The following is a 6,626-nucleotide window of genomic DNA, read 5'->3' on the forward strand; positions in this document are numbered from 1 at the left end:
CAGGTTGTACTTTTGGAAAGAGCCCAAGGAAGAAGTAATGATATTTAAAAAAAAACACCAACACCCCACCCCCTCCCCAAAAAAGGTTACTCGCTGCACATCCAAAGGTTCGCCCCACAGACAGGGTGGCTTGGCTGCCAAGCTCCATCCCATCGCGGCAGCGCGGAGCGGGAGTTTCTGCCAAGATCTCCCTCCTCTCTCCTGCCTGGGGCAGTTACCCAAATCTCCGCGCTGCTCTCCACTCGCTTCCTCGGCTCTCCTCGAGCACCAGTCCCATCTGGAACTGCTTAAACCCAAATATCCCCCCCTTCCCCAGCTCCCCCACCCCCAAAGTCAGATTCTTCCAGAGTTAAAACAAGCACAGAGTCAGGAGGGGGTGCCGGGCTGGGCTGACTCGCTCCTTCATTTCAGTTTAATTTCTGGGGAACTAGAATAAATCTGTTCCTGGCGATCGTTCAAGCCCTGCACATTTTTCTCATTAATAAAAAAAGGCCTTGGATAGCACGCCGCGTGTGCGTGCGCGCCTGCCGAGCACCCCCCTGCCCTGCGGGGTCCCTCCCGCACCCCAGCCCTCGCCGGGCAGGCGGCTGAGCACCCAAGGGACGAGCAAGACTGGTTGTGGGGGGCCGGGGGCGGTGTCCCCTCCCAGGGACACAGACGGGTTTCAGCAGCCCTGTGCGATGCCACACCTCGGAGAGGAACAGAGAGGCCCCAATCCCCCCCCCCGCAGCTGCCGCAGGGCAGGAAAGCCCTGGCGGAGGGCTCCCCTGGGAGGGGGCGTCCCTGCTGCACCCCCTTCTGGCACTGCAGCCCCCGCCGGGCCCCCCGGGGCATTCCTGGGGAGGGGGCTGGGAAACAGGTGTTTGTCAACAGCTCCTGCCACATGCGTGAGAAACACCAGGGCCCGGCAGCACGGAGCTTAGTGACAGGCAAAAATAAAATAAAAAGACAACCCCCCCACCCCCACCGCAGGAACCCACCCTCCCAGCCCCGGACCCCCAGCCAGCACGCGTGCAGGGGATGGCCACGGGGCTAGCGCTTGGCCCTGCTGCCGCGCTCCTGCCTCTTCCCAAGATGGCTCCCTTTCCTCTTCAGAGGGGCGGCCATGCGAAGCCGGCTCTGGGCTCGCTCCCTCCCGCCTCGGGGAGCTTAGGCTGGATGGCTCGGTGGCATTGAGGGGAAACTGCCAGGGAGGGCCGCAGCCCCTCTGGAAACAGCAGTCCCACAGGAAGGGGATGCAGCCCTGCTCCCAAGCTTGGCCCCACAAGGCCTCCATGGCCGTGCCGAGGGCTGGATGGTACCAAAGCCCATGTGCGGGAGGCCGGGGCCTCGTCAAGCGTCCAAGCCGGGCCCGCCACCCTACAAAATGGCTCCCATTGGGCTCCCCACGGAGCCTGCATGGGGCTCAGCTCCGTGAGGGGACGGCTGATGCCCTGCCACCAGCCCCGCCCCAGCCTGAGCACAAGGCTGGTTTTTGAGCAACAACAACAATAAAAAAAAGTGCAACAAAAAAACAAACCAGGAGTTCAAATGGGACCGTCCCACCCAGGTGGGAGTGCCACTGCATAAGGCTGCCGAGCTTTCAAGATGGCAGCCCATCATCAGGGGTGCGGGGCTGTGCCTGGGCTCCCTGCAAGGGGCTTCCTGGCTGTGGAGGGGCACCCCCATCCGCGCTGTCCCCCAAACGCTTCATCTGGGAAGAAGCCCGTTCCAGAAGTGACACCAACGCATTACAGCTTTGACCCTGGGGGAAGCTCTGGGGCGACAGCAGCCACCGGCTTCACCACAGCCCGTGGGGACAGTCCCCCTTTCCCGGGGCTCTCCTCGGGGCTTGGCTGGCACCCACCCTGCCGCCTCTGCCAGCCGGGATCGGGGATCCCGACCCCAGGGCCGCCCCGGCACCCTTCCCCCAGCGCGGCTCCCAGGCGGAGACGCTTAATCCCGACAAACCAGTTTGACTCAGCACAACAGGAACAGCTACAATTTTAAAAACATGCAAGTCTGTGATTCAGATTGCTCGGGCTGTTTTAATTAAACGCCAAGCTCCCCTGCTCCAGTGGCAGCACCAAACGGCTCACGGAAAGAAAATGCAACAAACTGGTTTCCCCAAATATCTCTCGCAGTAAGTCATCACAACAAAACAAGGAGTTTCGGTTCATTCCTTAAAAACCAGAGGCCGCTATTCCCAATCGCAAGGGCCGGGCTGGCACGGCCCCGCAGCCGCAGCCTCGCCGGCTGAGCTGTGCGCGGGGGGGAAACGCAGGGCTGCAAATGGACCCCGGTGCTGGAACTTTTTGCTCTCCACAGCTCCCCACATGCTCTGCTTGACACAAAGGACAGCCCTTCTCCCCGCCTCGGGAGCACAGACGGGGCGGGCTTCCTCCAGCGGAGCTTTTAGCGAAGAACGGGAGATTTAATGAATCCAGCGAGAACAGCGCAGCCCCACGACCTGCTTTCCCTCACAGCCCTACCCCAAGCATCAATAAAACAGCAGGGCTAACCCACCCACCCCCACCCCCCCGCCATCACCCCACCGAGAAACATGCCATTTCAGTGAAAAGTAATTAAACAGAAAGCAAATATCCTTGCCAAGAAAATACCTGGCAGTTCCAGTACAGGGATCAATTAAGCAGGGGTTTGCCGGTGAAGAGAGCGTGGTCAGCCTGTGTAATGCCTAGCTGGGGACTGGGAGTCACACATGGGCAGAACCCAGATAAGGAAAATTCTGCCCCCCCCCCCCCAAATCCTCCTGCTCTGGGGAGTTTGGTCTTTTGCTACAGCCCGAGTCAGCTCAGGGGCTACGTGCAGAATGCAGCGCCTTTGCACCGGGGTTCATGGGGGAGCACATGGGAAACGCCAACTTTACACGGAGTCCCGTGCCCAGAAAGGCTGCTCAGGGCAGGAGCTGCCTGGGAGAGTGGCTCCTTGGGAGAGCAGGTCCAGGTCCCAGCCCTCCCAGCCCACCGGCACCTCCAGAGTGAAGGGCAGATGGAGCCTGCAGCCGTCCACACTCCCTCAGGCCAGGGTGTTTTGAAGCCTGGGGTTTTACCCCCGGACAGTCGGCAAGGGCCTGGAACGCAGCACATTCCCCACGCTGTTTCACTGTGTCCGCTCCCCACAGGGCCTCTGCTCCCACAGCCCCGCCGGGACAAACTCCTCGGCTCCAACCCCTGTGCTGGAGAAAGGATCCGCTGTTGCCCCCGGATAGAGCATTCCTTCTGCAGCCGGCCTGGGGACTGCTGAACCGGAGAAGAAAAACACATTGTGACTTCAAACAGACCCAGCGCACTTACAGGATCTGGAGAGAAACCATTTTCTCCTCGGCAGCACAAAGCCCTCACTGAGCTGCTGCCGAGCACAGCTTTTCCCCTCCACCCCCGTGGGGCCTTGTAAAGAAACCCAACTCCCTGCCGTCCCCCCGGGAACGGGCAGTGCCATCCAGCCCCGAAGCTCCCTGCCCTTCCAGCTGGGCACTGGCCGCAAGCCCAGCCTGTCGCCCCCTCAGAGGGGACGGAAAGGTGGCCAGGTCTGGGGACCGCTCACTGCCGTTGTCTTCAGGACATGCACGCAGATTTACGGCCACACCAGATTTACGATCAGCACTAAAATACCCGAACATGCATGCTAGATTTACAGTAACCACTCGAACGCACGGGTCCCCGTCAGGAAGTAGCGTCGCCAGCAGCCAGAAATGCCCAGCGCAGCAGAAGCGCAGGAGCTCGCTGAAACCGACACGAGCAACGGCTTCCTAAAGCTGGACAAGGCAGAAACCTCTCCCGGCCCTGCTGCAACTTTTCCTCCAGCTCAAACAAGAGCAAAGGGGAAAGAAAAAAAGTTAAATAAATAAAAAGAAAATCCCAGGGGAATCGGGGCCAGCCCCAAAGATGCTGGGCTGCTGCCAGCCAGCCCCAGAGTTGATTCCACGGGGCTGGCACCCAGCTGGGCCCTGACCTCCTTGGGCAGCGTGTTCGGTCCCTGACCCCTCCATACGCTCGGGAAGCTGAGAAAACCCAGTGATTCCTCAGCAGGAGCTGTTTATTTTGTCTCCCTCCAGCTCTCTGCACCGCTCCATCCCCGGACTGGGGCTCCCTCGCTTCCCGGGGGACTGGCAGGACTGTCCCCGGGTGATGCACGCCGGTGCTGCCAGCCCCCACCAGCCCCCACGACGGCTTTCCTTCCCCGGTTCCCAAACCGCTGATGCAAAGTGGGTTGCGAGGGGCTGTCCGCGGGCGGGGGGCCCCGCCAGGCTCTCTGCCCACAGCCTCACCCTCCCGCAGCTCTCAGCAGGCAGGGCTGCCAGGCTCGGCCCGGCGCGCCGCGCCCGGCTGGGTGCTCAGGACCGGGCATCCCGGGAGGGCTGGCGGCAGGCGGGCTGCTCCCTTCCCTCCCGCCGCGGGGCTGCCGCTCAGCCCGGAGCTCACGGACCGAGAAGGCCCACAGCTCCCTTTCCTACGGCGTACAAAGCAGAATAATTTTTTTAAAAAAATTCCCCCCCTTTAAAGGAAAAAAAAAAATCGCAGGGAGGGAAGATGAAAAGAAACACGAACAAGCACCCCCAAACTTTCTACAAAGCCCAAAGCCGGAGGAAACGCGTCCCTCCAGCAAACCGCAGCGGGGAAGGGCTCCTGCCCACGGTCACCCCCCGGTGCCGCAGCCCAAAGCCCGCACCGAGGGGCGACGGCAGCGGAAACCCGCTCACAAAACTGCCTCCGAGCACACAAAAGCCCCCGCGCCGCCCCCCGCCCGGGTGGAGGCACCGACCGCTCCGCTCCCCCCGGGGTTTCTCCCTTCCCTTCCCTCCCTCCCGCCGCTCCGGCAGCGGGTTCGGTTACCGGACACCGGAGCGTCGCCGCCCCCGGCCAAAGCCGCGCACACTTTGTGTCGAGACAAAAACCCCGTCCGGGCCCCCGCCTCTCCGGAGCGACCCGCCTGGCCCGCCCGGGGTCCTCCCGGTCCCGCAGCGGGGCCAAAAGCCGCTTTCCTCGCTCAAAGCCGGGGGAGGCGACAGCGCTGCCCCGCGGACCGAGGTTCGCCCCAAGGGGCGGTCAGTTAAGCCCCCTTCTACCCCCGGCTCCACCAGAGCGCAGGGGGCTGCCCGCCTCCCCGCCCGCGGAGCGCGGCCCCGCTCGGGGATGGATGCGGCACGCGTGGCCACTCGCCCCGGCGGTCCCACGCCGGAGCCTCGGGGGTTAAGGCGGCGGGCGCGGCGAGCCCTGCCGGGGAAGGGATGGAGCCGGACACGGCACACGGACACTCCTCCGGCGGCCCCACCAGTTCTGGCACGCCGCGAGCTTCCACTGAAAGAAATATTAATTTTCCAGCCCTCTCAGTCGTGGCGAAAAGCCTCGGAACGTGAACCGAGTATCCAACGAGGCGCTGCTCTCTGCCAGCGGTCGCCGGCCGCGGCCACCGCGCCTCGGCCGCACCGGGCTTGGTTCCACGGGGCGTTGACTCTGAAACCTACTGAGGACGGCTAAGCGCTGGGAGCGGGGCTGGGGCGCGCTGCGGCGGCGAGCTCCTTGCGGGGACAACCGGGCGGCCGCGGCGCGACAAGCCGAGCCAGCGGCGGACGCCGACGAGGCCCGGGGACACCCTGGAAGGGTGTGTGTGCGCGGTCGCACGGGCCCCGGTGCGGCGGGCGGGCACGCCCGCCTGGTACTCACCCTCCAGAGCGCGGCGGCCACCGGGGAGCAGCAGGAGCAGCAGGAGAGGGAGCAGCGGCGGCGGCGGCGGGGGGGGCCCCCGGGCGGGCCGCGGCCATGGCGGGGGGGCGGTGCGGGCGGCCCCGCCGGGCAGTCCCGAGCTCGGCGCCACGCGCGGCTCCTCTCGCCGCCGCGCCACGCTCGCGCTCTGGCGCCGCCGCCGCCGCTGCCGCCGCTGAGCCGCGCGGGGCGGGGCCCGCCCGCCAATCAGCCCGCCCCTGGCAACCCGGCGCCCCTGGCGACGCCGAGCGCGGCGCCCATTGGGCAACGGTGGGACGGGAGGCGGAGCCTCCGCGGAAAGATGAATTGGAGGGGGCGGGCATTCCCCGGCGCGCCCCCGCTGGCCCCGCCCCCGGCGCGGGAGGTGCAGGGCGCGGAGCGCGCCCCACCCAGCGGTCGCCCGCGGAATTGGGCTCTTAAAGGGGCCGCGCTCACGGCCTGCCCCGCAGCCCCCGGCTCGCCCTGCCCTGCCCCCCACCGGGTGCGGGTGAGTGTGTGAGGCTGCTACTGTTGACGGGCCCCTCCGTGCCCCACCACTGGCTGCCTGATCTACCTGTGCCACTCATTGCCATCCCACCCTCTGCAGTCCCATCCCATCATCTCATGCATCCCACCCTGTGCCATGCCGTCTCATCCCATCCTGTCCCAGCTCATCCCATGCATCCCACCCCACAAATCCCACCTCGGCTCATTGTATCACATCCCACACCTCCCCTCCCCATCCAATCCCTGCCACACCACGATTCTCATCATGGTGACAGGGCTGAGTGCTGGGATCCTGGCCAGGGTGACACCATGCAGTTTGCTCCCCCCAGCACCTCCTTCCCCCACCCCTAGGGTGCCTTCCCCTCCACACTCCTCATGGGAGATGGTACTGGCTACTGTGCATGCAGCCACAGCTTCCAAGCCTACGAGTGCCTCAGT

At 64.8% G+C, this 6,626-nt stretch overlaps 1 protein-coding gene across 2 annotated transcripts in view; it reads right to left on the reverse strand.

Annotated features, from left to right (window-relative positions):
• EPHB3 (EPH receptor B3) overlaps positions 1-5,825 on the reverse strand; it is a 28,233-nt gene extending 22,408 nt beyond the window's left edge. Inside the window, exon 1 of one of the 2 annotated variants that reach the window (XM_040613577.1) lies at positions 5,664-5,825. The gene's annotated coding sequence lies outside the window, so the exon portion shown is untranslated. The remainder of the gene's footprint in view (positions 1-5,663) is intronic. The other variant, XM_040613576.1, reaches the window with a different exon arrangement.
• Positions 5,826-6,626: the final 801 nt, after the last annotated feature.

This window comes from Falco naumanni, chromosome 13 (genome assembly GCF_017639655.2).
Source record: "Falco naumanni isolate bFalNau1 chromosome 13, bFalNau1.pat, whole genome shotgun sequence".
NCBI lineage: Eukaryota > Metazoa > Chordata > Aves > Falconiformes > Falconidae > Falco > Falco naumanni.